Source organism: Saccopteryx bilineata, chromosome 1 (assembly GCF_036850765.1).
Source record: "Saccopteryx bilineata isolate mSacBil1 chromosome 1, mSacBil1_pri_phased_curated, whole genome shotgun sequence".
In the NCBI taxonomy this organism is placed as follows: domain Eukaryota; kingdom Metazoa; phylum Chordata; class Mammalia; order Chiroptera; family Emballonuridae; genus Saccopteryx; species Saccopteryx bilineata.
In genome coordinates this window covers 286,488,564-286,502,885 of record NC_089490.1, presented here as the reverse complement: position 1 = coordinate 286,502,885, position 14,322 = coordinate 286,488,564, and the positions used below count along the sequence as shown (strand labels likewise).

The following is a 14,322-nucleotide window of genomic DNA, read 5'->3' as shown; positions in this document are numbered from 1 at the left end:
ACCAATATACATTGCTAACAGAAATATATGAGAACACGATATTCCTTATATATTTCTGCAAACACTCTGTTATTTATTCAGTTTCCCTAAGAAGTCAATTTCATTGTTATATTTATTCAATTTCTTTGACAACCTCTAAAAATGAGCATCTTTCCTCCAGTCTATTGGCAGCTTGAAGATTCTCTTGGGATATCCCTTTTCATGAAATCAAATTCTTTGCCAATTATCTTTCTTTTTATCACACTGCGTCTTTTTCTTAATAAGTAGCAGGTGTTTGGACAAAATAAACTCCAGAATTTTATCTCTGTAAACATTTGCTAATAGTTTTGTTTTTAAGCTACGTAATGGCATAATTTTAAATTGAAAAGTGTAAAATTTTGTATGGTCATATATTATATATTTTATTGCTTTTAAACTTCTCTTATAATATTCTTTTTCTTAGTGTATACACTTCTTTACTCTTTTTTTAAAAAAAGCTAAAGGTCAGTTTATTAAGTCCAGTGATGAAAGCTATTAGAAGAATATTCTCCTAAAAAAGGAAAAGAATATCAACATCCTCTCAGTATAGCCACAAATGCCGTGGCAGTCTACACATGGGGTTAGTCCAGTAGGTGGTCAGGTCCTCTTTGGGTCACAGGATTGCTGTCTGGAACATCCTCATCAACATAGAGCTCTAAGTCATCCATTTCCCAGAACAAAGACTTATCTCTCTATATATTGTTTCCAGCATCCACCAAGAACCGGATATCAGATATGTCAAGATTATTATTTGTTGCAATAACTGTTTCCTACTTAATGCATTTTTCCTGATTGTTATTCTTTCATTTATTTCTCTTTAATTTCTAAGAGTTCTGCATCAATCTTGGCTTTCCAACATACAAAATTTTCAATTTTAACAGTAGTAGCATGAAATAATTGCTTTTTGGCTTCTTCTACTTCTTTTTATTTATTTTATTCTTCTCTTCTAGTTTTAGTTTGATCCATTATTTTATTTAATTTCTCTTGCATATCTGTCTATAAAGTAAAAATTATCACCATACCATGGTTTTCTTTGGCCTCTAATGCTAATAATTATTTTTTAAATTTATTTTATTTAGTTATTACTGTTTTTGTTTTTTGGGGAGGCAGTTCAGTGAGAGGATGGGGATAGTGAGGCAGACTCTTGCCTGTGCTTTGACCGGGATCCACTGGGCAATCCCATCTGGGGCTGATGCTCAAGTTCTGAGCTATTTTTAGTGACTGAGGCTGATGTGCTCCAAAGGAACTTTCTTCAGCATATGGGATCATGCTCAAACCAATCAAGCCACTGGCTGTAGGAGGGAAAAAAGGATAGAAAGGGGAGTAAAGGGAAGAAGCAGATGGTTGCTTCTCCTGTATGCTGTGAGTGGAAATCAAACCCAGGACATTAATATGCCAGACTGAAGCTCTAGCCACTGAGCCACTGACCAGGGTCACTAATATTTTTTAATGCCTGAGACATCATTATCTTACAGATTTTCCTGAGAGAACATTTCATAAAGGGAGGTTTTATTTGTGTATTTTTTACTATATGTAAACTTGAGGGATGTCTGGGTAATTTCATCATTTTCTCCAACCTCAGATGTCACAATAATGGGGGAGCTGAGATGATTTTCTGATAATACTGTAAAGGAGTTGGGGTAGGACTCCAGAGCCTCTAAATTGTATCACTGATTCATGTCATCATTCTATAATAATGGCTATCACTGCTACCCGTGAATCACCCAGACACCCAGGAGACATATGGCAGTACATTTTCCAAGTATTTATACTAAATATATGTGTTCTTTCTAACTTTGCAATTAGCCAACAAATATTTTTTTATCTTCTTCATAAAGAAAAAGAATTTTTTTTCAAGTGGCTGTATATAACATCCTTTGTCTTTAAAAAAAAATTGGATAAATTTTGCCTGAATTCTTGGAATGGGGAGCAAAATAATTTTTAATCATTATCTAAGTTATAGGAAGGACTAAAATATATTTATATAAACAACACTTCAATATTTCACAATTCTCATCAATTTTTAATGCATTAAATCAAAGATTGTGGCTTAGTTTTGCCATTCTATATTTTGTGCTACTTTTCTCCATTCTCAGGGCATTTTCAGAAATCATCAATACTTCTTCCACTTTACAATCTCTATTACAATATCTTTCAGACTTTGAAGTGCCTACATTTTTTCTGGAACAGAGCATACTTAGGTACTTTTGAGTATACTGGGATTGAAATCAGAACATCAAGAGATAGAGATTAATCAAAGGATTTTTACAAATCTACTTCTCTTTCAACATTAATTCTTAAGAATATGATTTTCAGCCTGACATGCCAGTGGCACAGTGGATAGAGTGTTGAACTGGGACACAAAAGACCCAGGTTCAAAACCCCAAGGTCGCAGGCTTGAGAGCAGGCTCATCTGGTTTGAGCAGAGGCTTACCAGTTTGAGTACAAGGTTGCTGATTTGAGCGTAGGATCATAGACATGATCCCATGGTCCCTGGCTTGAGCCCAAGTGTCGCAGGCTTGAAGCTCAAGGTTGCTGACTTGACCCCAAGGTTGCTGGCCTGAGCAGGCAGTCACTCTCTCTGCTCTATTCTCTGGTCAAGGCACAGATGAGAAAGCAATCAATGAACAACTAAGGTGTCGCAATGAAGAATTGATGCTTCTCATCTCCCTTCCTGTCTGTTTGTCCTTATCTCTCTCTCTCTCTCTCTCTGTCACACACACGAAAAAAGAATATGATTTTCTGAATTGAATTTATGTTTTGCCTAATATTGAAATTTTTAATTTTTTTCCTAAATTTTCAGAGAGTTCTTAGAGACCCAAGCTTCAATTTAATCTAACCCAGATGGTAGTAGAAAGGGAAATATTAGAATGTGGACTTTCTTTTTTTTTTTTATAATTTAATTTTTTTAATGGGGTGACATCAATAAATCAGGATACATATATTCAAAGATAACAAGTCCAGGTTATCTTGTCGTTCAATTATGTTGCATACCCACCACCCAAAGTCAGATTGTCCTCTGTCACCTTCTATCTTGTTTTCTTTGTGCCCCTCCCCACCCCCTATCCCTCTCCCATTCCCCCCTCCCCCCCATAACCACCACACTCTTATCAATGTCTCTTAGTTTCACTATTATGTCCCACCTACGTATGGAATAATACAGTTCCTGTTTTTTTCTGATTTACTTATTTCGTTTCGTATCATGTTATCAAGATCCCACCATTTTGCTGTAAATGTTCCGATGTCATCATTTCTTATGGCTGAGTAGTATTCCATAGTGTATATGTGCCACATCTTCTTTATCCAGTCATCTATTGATGGGCTTTTTGGTTGTTTCCATGTCCTGGCCACTGTGAACAATGCTGTAATAAACATGGGGCTGCATGTGTCTTTACGTATCAATGTTTCTGAGTTTTGGGGATATATACCCAGTAGAGGGATTGCTGGGTCATAAGGTAGTTCTATTTGCAGTTTTTTGAGGAACCACCATACTTTCTTCCATAATGGTTGTACTACTTTACATTCCCACCAACAGTGGATGAGGGTTCCTTTTTCTCCACAGCCTCTCCAACATTTGCTATTACCTGACTTGCTAATAACAGCTAATCGAACAGGTGTGAGGTGGTATCTCATTGCCGTTTTGATTTGCATTTCTCTAATAGCTAAAGAAGATGAGCATCTTTTCATATATCTGTTGGCCATTTGTATTTCTTCCTGGGAGAAGTGTCTATTCATATCCTCTTCCCATTTTTTTATTGGATTGTTTGTTTGTTTGTTGTTGAGTTTTATGAGTTCTTTGTATATTTTGGATATTAGGCCCTTATCTGAGCTGTTGTTTGAAAATATCATTTCCCATTTAGTTGGCTTTCTGTTTATTTTGTTATCAGTTTCTCTTGCTGAGCAAAAACTTCTTAGTCTGATGTAGTCCCATTCATTAATTTTTGCCTTCACTTCTCTTGCCATTGGAGTCAAATTCATAAAATGCTCTTTAAGACCCAGGTCCATGAGTTGAGTACCTATGTCTTCTTCTATGTACTTAATTGTTTCAGGTCTTATGTTTAGATCTTTGATCCATTTTGAGTTAATTTTTGTACAGGGGGAGAGACTGTAGTCCAGTTTCAGAATGTGGACTTTCAAGGCAACAACCTTGTCTTTTTAAGAACTATGTTGTGGTAATTTCCAAAATTTAAGAAACATAGACTGTGTTACTGTTTCTACTTTAGTTTAAAGTTATAAGATGAACAGCTACAAACCCCTTTTTGGAAACAAAGATATATTGTTTTCCAAATCTATAAATATAAAAATAAACAAGCAAAATTAATCCCTAAAAAACAACTTTAAAGAAAAAGTGATTCATAGATGTTATCCTCAGAACAGATATGAATAGATCAGTATGTTTGGCATAATTGTTCAAAAACAATTGTTTTAGCTCAAATAGAATTGATTATAATATATAAAATTTTAATTTAACTTCAGGGAGTATATAATTAATTAGAAATAAACATACTTTATTATCTAAAAGAAACTATTTGCTTTCAAAAGTCAGAAATATTTATAAACATATGAGGCAAATTATTATTAACAGAGTTTTTTACTAGCATAAATTATATTTATTTCATAATTTTAACAAAAGCTTAATATGATTTTCTTTCTTGTGAAAGAAAATTTACAGGTATTAACTTGAACAATGTCATACAAGTTTCTTTAGTAAACTCAATCACATTATAGTGGTTTGGTGATATTATAAATTAACAGTAATATTAAGATGGCCTCTTGAAATATGAACTGGAATGGAACTCTTGAGATCTGGCATTTACGAATTAAAGTGTTACTTTAGAAACTATTCTGATTAGCTTATGTGTCATTGATGCCTGGGATTGTCAGTATGGATCTCAGTTCCTATGGATTTTTCACATCAATAACCTTGAGTTTAGAAAGATAATGTTTTACGGACAAAAGATAAGCACACCTGTGAACAAAGATTGTAAAATTTAACTACTGTTCTAACTACATAGTTTATTCAAAGATGATTCCCTGTTCACTACACAGCCACCCACACTCAACCATACCATCCAAGAGAAGGACACAACAAAGACACCCACACCCAAGCATGCAAGACACAAGAGGATGCCAAGGTTGTGATTCTTTCATCTATATTACATTTATTCCTTTATATGAAGAATATATTATAATTTGCATAGCATAAAATTGTACACTTGAAACCTTTGCTGATTGTTTTAAGTTGGTGGTACAAATTAGAGTTAAGTAAGTTTATTTTCTGTCAGCTATCTCTCTCTCTATATATATATATGTGATATATATATATATATCACATCATAGTTAATTATGTGTTTTAATATCCACATAATACTTACCATAGGCTTACTTTCACTCATACTTGACAATTTAGAGATATTACTATTATTTTCAGTTTCTCTGAGTGGAATAGATATACAAAAATATTTCTTAAGAAGACATTTTCAAATTTATCATTATTATTTTTAATAATGTATATATATATATTTCTTTTAAAAATAATATACACTATAAAACACCTGGGTCCCTCTGTTGAACACAATATCTTAAGATTTCTATTTTAAATTCTCTGTCATTTAGCTCCAAGGCTTCCAATATGTTAAGTCTTTTCTCCATAGATTTTTCCACATCTATTTGTGTTACCTCTCTTTCTTTTGTATCCATAATATTCGATTTCCTCTTTCTTATTGGCATCTGAGGGTGGTCTTGTTGATAGCACTAATTAGAATTAATAAAGAGTAAAAAGTAAAAAAAAAAAAAAAGGTAAAACACCCCACAAAAAAAAACCAGTAATAATTTATTATTTCCCCCTTTTTTTCTTTCTTCTCTTTCCCTCCTCTCCCCTCCTCAGGGAAATATCGTGCCTATAATGGAGGGCCTGATTTGGGGTGAAGAGTTCAAGGGGCAAAAAAAGGGAGTAGGGACCTACTAAATGCAAAAAAAAAAAAGGAAGAAAATTTTAGACAAGCATAAGATGATTTGCTTGTAAGTGATGGTCAACTAAGAGATATAATGAGAGGGATAAGAGGGAACCAGAAAAAAGGACCAAAAAAAGAATAATAAAGAAGAAAAAAATAAAAATAAAAAGTAAAAATCTGTTGTATTAAGTGGAGCGAAGACTAAATACAATGGAGACCTTGGGTTTGGAGGACCCAAAATGCCACAAAAATAAACAAACAAGAAAAAAACAAAAACAAAAGCGAAAAAGAAAAATAAAGCCAAAAAACCCTTGAGTCCCAAATTAACTAATTTGTTCGTGATTGAGGATTAAATGGGAGGAAAGTAAAACGAGAAAAGAAAAAACGAATAGAAAGGAAAAAATAAGAAAAAGAGAAAAACGAAGGAAGAAATAAAAAAGGAAGAGAAAAAAACAAAATAAAGCAAATCAAAAAAAAAAAAACAACAAAAGAGGAGAGAGTGAGAGTTAAGTGTTTTGGAGTATAACCTTAAAGGAGGGTGAGGATGAAGAAGAGAAATAAAATGTAACAGTTATGGGTAGTGTAGTTCAAGAAAAGGGAAGCATAAGATGGGCAGAGAATAGAAGGACCGAGGTGGAGGAAATAAAGGCAATAAGATAGAAGAAACAAACAACAACAACAAAAAAATTAATGGAACAAGTTGTAAAGTCTGTGGATTTTTCTTGATTTTGAGAGGTTAACTTCTTCCTTTTTCTTTTCTCTCCCTCTTCCTGGTCAGTGACTCTGTACCCCAGGCTCTGCCCCTGTGTCACACTTAGGTAGGGATTTGCAGTTGATGGGATTCTATGGCAATGTCATATAATTGGCTTTAGTCTTGCTGGTAGTCAAGGCTTGTTGGCGTTTGCAGGGTCCAATGATGAGAGAGTTTGCTTTCCTGGATTCTCTGTCCTAGTCCCCCTTCCTGAATTAGCAGCCTGGTGATCCAGCTATAAGGCTGCAACTGCTTCTGCCTGGGGAGTAAGAGGCTCAAAGAGCTGGGAAATCCCCACTCTATCCCCACTCAGTGCAAGGCTTTGGGAAAGGCTCTGGCAGTCAGGGCCTCCAGTGTAATCAGGCAGGGGTGGGAGTCAATTGCTGTCAAGGTGACTGTTCAGCGCCTATCATTCAGTTGGACCTCTCAACCCAGGCTTTCCACACTTTGTAGCCTGTTTTTGCTGGGAAGAAGAGGCACTAATCTCTGCTTACAACTAGTGTAGTATAGATCTTATTATCTGCCAAGTCCCTCTTGTTAGCGTTTATCCCTGAATATGGAGGCTCTATCAATCAGAAGTTGCCCCCGCCCCTTTAGCGAGAGGCACTAAAAAATATCACGCCTCTTGTCTTGGGTCGCTGAACTGAGAGAGATCTTATCAATTAGAACCGAGGGTGCGCAGATTTCATGGGTTAAGCTAATTTCAGTGATTGGGTCGCAGCTGTGCTCCCGAAGGTATTTTAGGCTGCCTGTGCGTGCCCCTCCCCCAACGCTTGATTGTTAGCTTGAATGGCTGGGTGAGGTGCCCCGCCCACGGAGAGAATCTCCCAAGTAGAAGACCACCCTGGTGCCTCTCCCGCTCGCCCTGCCGCTGGCGGCTGAATCGCACCAGGCGCAGGATAATGGGGCACCCTGGGTGTGCGGGCCAGTAAGGCGCTCTGGGCGTGTGGAATGCCCAGGGCACGCGCGCGAATGGGGTGCTCCATGCACCGGTGGCTGGCGACTCTCACTCGCAGTGCGCGGGCCGCTGGGAACGTTAGCGGTGCTCGCTCTGCAACCGGACCGGGCGCGCGCCGGCGGCTGCTCGCTGCTCCCGAGTGTGGGCGGTGCTCGCTCTGCAACCGTACCGGGTGCTCGCCAGCGGCTGCTCGCCGCTCCGGAGTGTGGGCGGTGCTTGCTCTGCAACCGGACCTGGTGCGCGCCCGGCTGCTCGCGGCTCCCGAGTGTGGGCGGTGCTCGCTCTGCAACCGGACCAGGCACGCTGGTGGCTGCTAGCGCTCCGGAGTGTGGGCGGTGCTCGCTCTGCAACCGTACCAGGCGTGCGCCCGTGGCTGCTCGGGGCTCCCGAGTGTGGGCTGACTCACCACAGGAGCACTCCCTCGCGGCTTGAATGAACGTTGCTGCGGTAGCTTCCTCCACACCCTCGTCTCTCCGATTCAAGTGATAACAGTCCTTTCGCTTTCAGTTTGTGTGGAACTCCGGAATGCTCCGAGGATAAATTTTTCTGTTTCTAGTTGATAAATTTGTTGTGATTTAGGGGAGATCTGTCGGACGCGCTGCTCACGGCGCCATTTCCGTGACGTCACTCGAACACAATATCAGTTGTTTAGTCACAAGAGAAATGAGTGAGAATTGCCCAAACAAGGCAAAGTGCAATGAGAAAAATTGCATTTATTCTTTCATTTTAGTTCTAATTCCTTCTCCACCAAATCTGTGCTTCTTTATTAAGCTTCTTCTACACTCAGTACTCTTGTGATTTTTCTCCTGTTGTCCCTATAACAGTTTTCTAAAGGAACAGAAATTTAGAAGAGAGGATAATCCATTTTCAGTGTAGATATTTGCAGAATAAATGCACTTCATAGAATTCAGAGACCAGAGGTACATGTTAAAAAACAATTTTTTTTTCAGAGACAGAGAGAGAGTCAGAGAGAGGGATAGATAGGGACAGACAGACAGGAATGGGGAGAGATAAGTAGCATCAATCATAAGTTTTTCATTGAGACACCTTAGTTATTCATTGATTGCTTTCTCATATGTGCCTTGACCGTGGGCCTTCAGCAGACCGAGTAACCCCTTGCTGGAGCCAGTGACCTTGGGTCCAATCTGGTGAGCTTTTGCTCAAACCAGATGAACCAGCACTCAAGCTGGCGACCTCGGGGTTTCAAACCTGGATCTTCCGCATCCCAGTCCAACGCTCTATCCACTGCGCCACCGCCTGGCCAGGCAAACCACAGATTATTTAAAAAAACAAAACAAAAAAAACTTGCTTCTCCTCACTGAATTGAATGAAGGACAATTTTCTAAATTATAGGAAAATATCAGAATAGAGACTTTTAACAATAATTTTCTCCTTTTTAGGTCTTATATTTTTAACAGGAACTATCTCTTTATAATAATATACAATGGACACATTTTCAGTACATTTTTAATTAGAAGTTTTATTTTTAATTTGCAAACCATAAAACATTTTAATCATCCTTATAATGGACCCACAATATGTGCATTCACTTATTTTGGACATAATCAACAAAGTGAAAAATAATAAAGTATATCTTGACTTTATATTGTTCACTCCAGGCAGGAATTACTCTACTGAGTCACAGACCTCCTTTATCTTCATGTTTCCAAATGCAATTCTCTATGAGTATTTCAAGTGTAACATTTTTTTTCTTTTAAATTATTTTGGATTTTTATAATATTTCCTTTTTTTTTTTTTTTTGATTCAGTGAGAGAAGGGGAGCCAGAGACAGACTCCTACACATGCCCCAACCAGGATTCAGCCGGCAAGCACACTAGAGGTCCTTTTTCTGCCCATCTGCGTCATTGATCTGTTGCTTAACAACCAAGCTAAGCATGCCCTAGGCAGAGGCCATGGAGCCGTCCTCAATGCCAAGGGCCAACTTGCTCCAATTGAGCCATGGTTTCAGGAGTGGAAGAAAGAGAGGGAGAAGTGAGATGGCGAGGGGTGGAGAAGCAAATGAGCACTTCTCCTGTGTGCTCTGGCTGGGAATGGAACGTGGACATCCACATGCCAGGACCACACTCTACTCCTGAGCCAACCTGCCAGGGTCAATACCATTTCTAAAATGACTCCCATAGGTCATTGTTTCTCCACTATTTTTAATTTTTCTCTTTATTTTTACAGCCCATTCAGTGGTCAGCATTGTCTGACTAATTAATTTTCTTGCTCTGTCAAAAGCTGTTATAAGTATTTCATAACACATTATTTTTTGTGAAGGCCAATAATTACATCAGCTCATTATGATTAACCCCACTACTTTAAAGAATGTGCAGTACAGGCTAAATGTACCCCACGAATGGATACAAAAGAAGAAGGTTGAGGTAGACAAGCCCAAGAGCCCCCCACTAAGGGCTTTTCCATTTAGAGATTTTTCTTGGACATCAAATGTTTTGAATGTTTTGAAATATATAATATAATACTGTTAATAATATGCCTCCTACTTTAAATCTAGTATTGAATACTTCAGATTTGTATATATTTTTAAGGTTAAACTTTTTCCTGAAATGTAAAAGTAGGTATATTAACATGAATTAATGTGAGATCATTTTATGAGAAGAAGTTGCAGAGTAGAGAGGATGCCCTCTCCTTCACAGCTTTCATGTTCCTATAAATATTCCTGCAAATGCCTCCTTGGAAGTTCATTCAGTGGGGGTGGCAATAATTTGTTTACAAAAATCTTACATGCTACTTGATAAACAGAACCTGCAGATGAACCAAATGGGAAATCAAAATTCTCCTTGAAAGTATTAAATTACAGTAAAGAACATATTAGAGTGTATTTGATCTCTATTTGAAGACTGTCATTTCTCTAAAGCATAGCCATAAAACAAATTAACTCAAACTGATGCTCCAAATGAGAAGCTGTATATATGTGTTTATGCTTAATAATGTCTTTAGCTTTGGGTGATAACGCCCACCTGGGTAAACTCATTTGCAGCTCTGCCTCCTCATGTACATTAATTATGTAACCAGGGTTTGCAAGTTGATCTGAGAATGTTTATCTAGGTAAACACTGCATCTTGTAAATTTCTAAGATCTTCTAATTTTCTGTGATTAATGTGCTAATGTGAATTCTGTTGCTCAGTTCTTTTAGGTCTCAAGATTTTTTGCCTTGTATAACTAATCTTCTAAGCATTTTGAATTTTGCAAAATATGCAACTTACTTTATTTTCTATTTGTAAAACCGGTGTGTACTTACTACAAAATTATCTCATTGAGAATAATGTGTAAAACTCTTTTCACTACAATTGACAATACCTCCTTTTTTTTCACACTCTAATTGTGAACTTTTCTGTGATTTTCTCTTTAGTACTCTCTAATCCATCTTCTCCTCTCCTTCCTTCTTTTTTTTTTCTCTTTCTCCCTTTCACTTTTCCTCTTTTTACATAGCTTTCTTCCACAATCTGTTCTTATCTTGGTCTTTCTTTAATTTCCTATCTCAAACTCATTTCTTAGTGTTCTGTCACTCTGACTTCACACGCAGACACACAGACACTCATACCACACATGATTATTCTTATATTGAGAATATAAGAATTGCACCTCTAGCTGCATTCATAAGAATCCCTAACAATTCTTATTTGGATAATATTTAGATATCTTAATATTTTAGTTGCTGCTCTTAAAGGGAATATTTTGTCTATTTTATTTTTCAACTAGTTTATTATACCAAATAGCTTATAATCTTATTTTATCTAATGCTCCAGACATTAGGCAAACTTAACAAAAGAAAACTAAGAGTGAAGATATTAAGCAAGTTTATTTGTTCACAATTTCAGAGGTAATGCTGCCAGAATTTCACTATAATAAGGAGAATTTGTTGTTATTTTGGGGCAATTATATTTTCTCAAGTTAAGGAAGTGGCTATTATTATTGATAGAATCAATAGGAGTCCGAAGGACCAGTGTAACAGGCTTTAATGAAAGGAGTCCTGCGGGGCTGTCTCGTAAGGGAGAGCAACCCCAGCTACAGACTTAGGCTAGGTTTTAAGGGCTAGGTTTAGGGAAGTATGAAGGGTAGCGGGGCATTTGCTGATTGGCTGACACTATTGCTAGGCTCAGGGGTGCTTTTCCACTAATTATGGATGTTGATGGATTTTCAATCGTCAGCAGTTTCAATCGTCCATGACTTCATCTGACATTCCTTGGTCACCTGCTGCAAGCCCTGAAACGAAACTTGTGCCGGCAGGGTGAAAGAAATGAAACCTAAGAATTATTAGTCTGTTGATTGATTCACCTGTTTTTGGTTAAAGCTGTAGATTTTGGATTTTATTTAATGTGTTTCAGCATTAATTTTATCATTGGAAAATTTTGTTAGCTGTATGATGAACCTGTTTCCTTAATAAAGAAAAAAATATTTTCATATGTTTATAATTATTTTAAAAAGTCAATAAACTATTATTTTTGTAGAATTTTTCATGTATAATCTATACTTTTATTTATCTATTTACTTTTACAAATTTGTAGTACTTAATTTTATTTTTTAGTAATTTTAGTTAGACAATTAATTTTAACGGAGTGACATTGGTCAACTATCGCACATAGATTTAGAGAAAACATCTCCAGATCATTTTCACATTCAATTATGTTGTATACCCATCACCTAAACTCAAATCGTCCTCCTTCACACTTCACTTGATTTTCTTTATGTCCCTCCCCTCCCCCTACCCCCTGCCTCTACTCCCTCCCCTCCCCGTAACCACTGCACTCTTATCTATGTTCTTCAGTCTCAATTTTGTGTCCCACCTATGTATGAAATAATACAGTTATTAGTTTTTTTTCTGATTTTACTTATTTCACTCATTATAATGTTAACAAGGTCCATCCATGTTGTCGTGGACCATGGAGCAGGGGTGCCCAAAAATGCTAGTGCTCACGCAGGTGCCCAGCATTGTTAATCTTGGACAAAGTATCTCGGCCGCACTCGCATGCCTACTCCCCATGATGGTGATGCTAGGTAGAGTTGCTAGTGATAAGGTATCAAAGAATTGCAAAAAATAATATTTTTTTATGATTTATGAAACATAGACAAGTAGATGGTTGTCATTCTTTTTTTTAATTTTATTTATTCATTTTTAGAGAGGAGAGAGAGAAGGAGAGAGAGAGAGACAGAGAGGGAGACAGAGGAGAGAGAGACAGAGAGAGAGAAGGGGGGAGGAGCTGGAAGCATCAACTCCCATATGTGCCTTGACCAGGCAAGCCCAGGGTTTCAATCCGGCGACCTCAGCATTTCCAGGTTGATGCTTTATCCACTGCTCCACCACAGATCAGGCACAAAAAAATAATATTTTAAGAGGAAGAGTCAGGTTTCTTGTCCTCTCCTTTCTGTAGAGAGTGAGGGGAGAGGAATGTGAAAGTTTTCTGGCTTGCAGAGACATACTGTGTAAGAAACCCCATTTTACTAGGAAGCTTAAAGGGCATTTTATGATTTGGGCTAAGCATACAGAGAGATTTTGTAAATATGATTTCTATACTTGTGTGTGATTTACACCAACTCAGGATGGACGACAGCATTGTGTTAGAAATAGGGATATTTTGTGCTGGGTTTTGAGTGGAAGTGGAGAGGAAACTTGGATTCTCTCCCTTCCCCTGCACCTGTGAGGAAGAGGATAAACACCTAGCCAGGTGAGGGGAAGAGAAGAAAGATTAAGTGAGCCCATTTCCTTTTCTTTCTTTCTTCCTTCCTTCCTTCCTTCCTTCCTTCCTTCCTTCCTTCCTTCCTTCCTTCCTTCCTTCCTTCCTTCCTTTTTCTCTTTCTTTCTTTAATGGGCCGTTCACAAACACTTATCCCCTGGCACCATGTAGGCTCCCCCTCCCATCCTGAAGGTGTATAGTTGATGTATATACCTCTAGAGCAGGGGTAATCAATCTTTTTATACCTACTGCCCACTTTTGTATCTCTGTTAGTAGTAAAATTTTCTAACCGCCCACTAGTTCCACAGTAATGGTGATTTATAAAGTAGGGAAGTAACTTAACTTTATAAAATTTATAAGGCAGAGTTATAGCAAGTTAAAGCATTAATAATAATTACTTAACATGTACTTTATGTTGGATTTTTGCTAAATTTGGCAGAATAAATCTTTATAAAACAACTTACTATAGTTAAATCTATCTTTTTATTTATACTTTGGTTGCTCCGCTACCTCCCACCATGAAAGCTGGAATGCCCACTAGTGGGCAGTAGGGACCAGGTTGACTACCAGTACTCTAAACAAAGGGATGGCAAATGACCACTGAAAGATTTGAGAATGTCTTTTTATATGTAAAATAACATTTTTTGCTATTGTGTTACCTTATAAGTTTTAATATGTAGAAATATTTTTTATAAATTCTATAGATGGAATTTATAAGCTTGCTAATGATTGTGTCATCTTCCTCTCCTCCTCCTTTTCCCGCCAACACGTGTGTAATCAAAGGTATATAACCTGCCTCAGGGCTATATTCTGGACTGCATGATTTGGGTCAGCTATACCCCATGTTTGTCAATATGCAACCAGCATATTAATAAATCTCCTTTTAATAAAACTCCTTAAAAATTCATTTGGACTTGGTGTCTCTACGTAAACCGGGAGTAACGT

At 37.4% G+C, this 14,322-nt stretch overlaps 1 pseudogene; it reads right to left on the bottom strand.

The window, feature by feature from the left end:
* Nucleotides 1-599: 599 nt before the first annotated feature.
* The window catches only part of LOC136319515 (RWD domain-containing protein 1-like), a 79,472-nt pseudogene continuing 65,749 nt past the window's right edge, over nt 600-14,322 (bottom strand).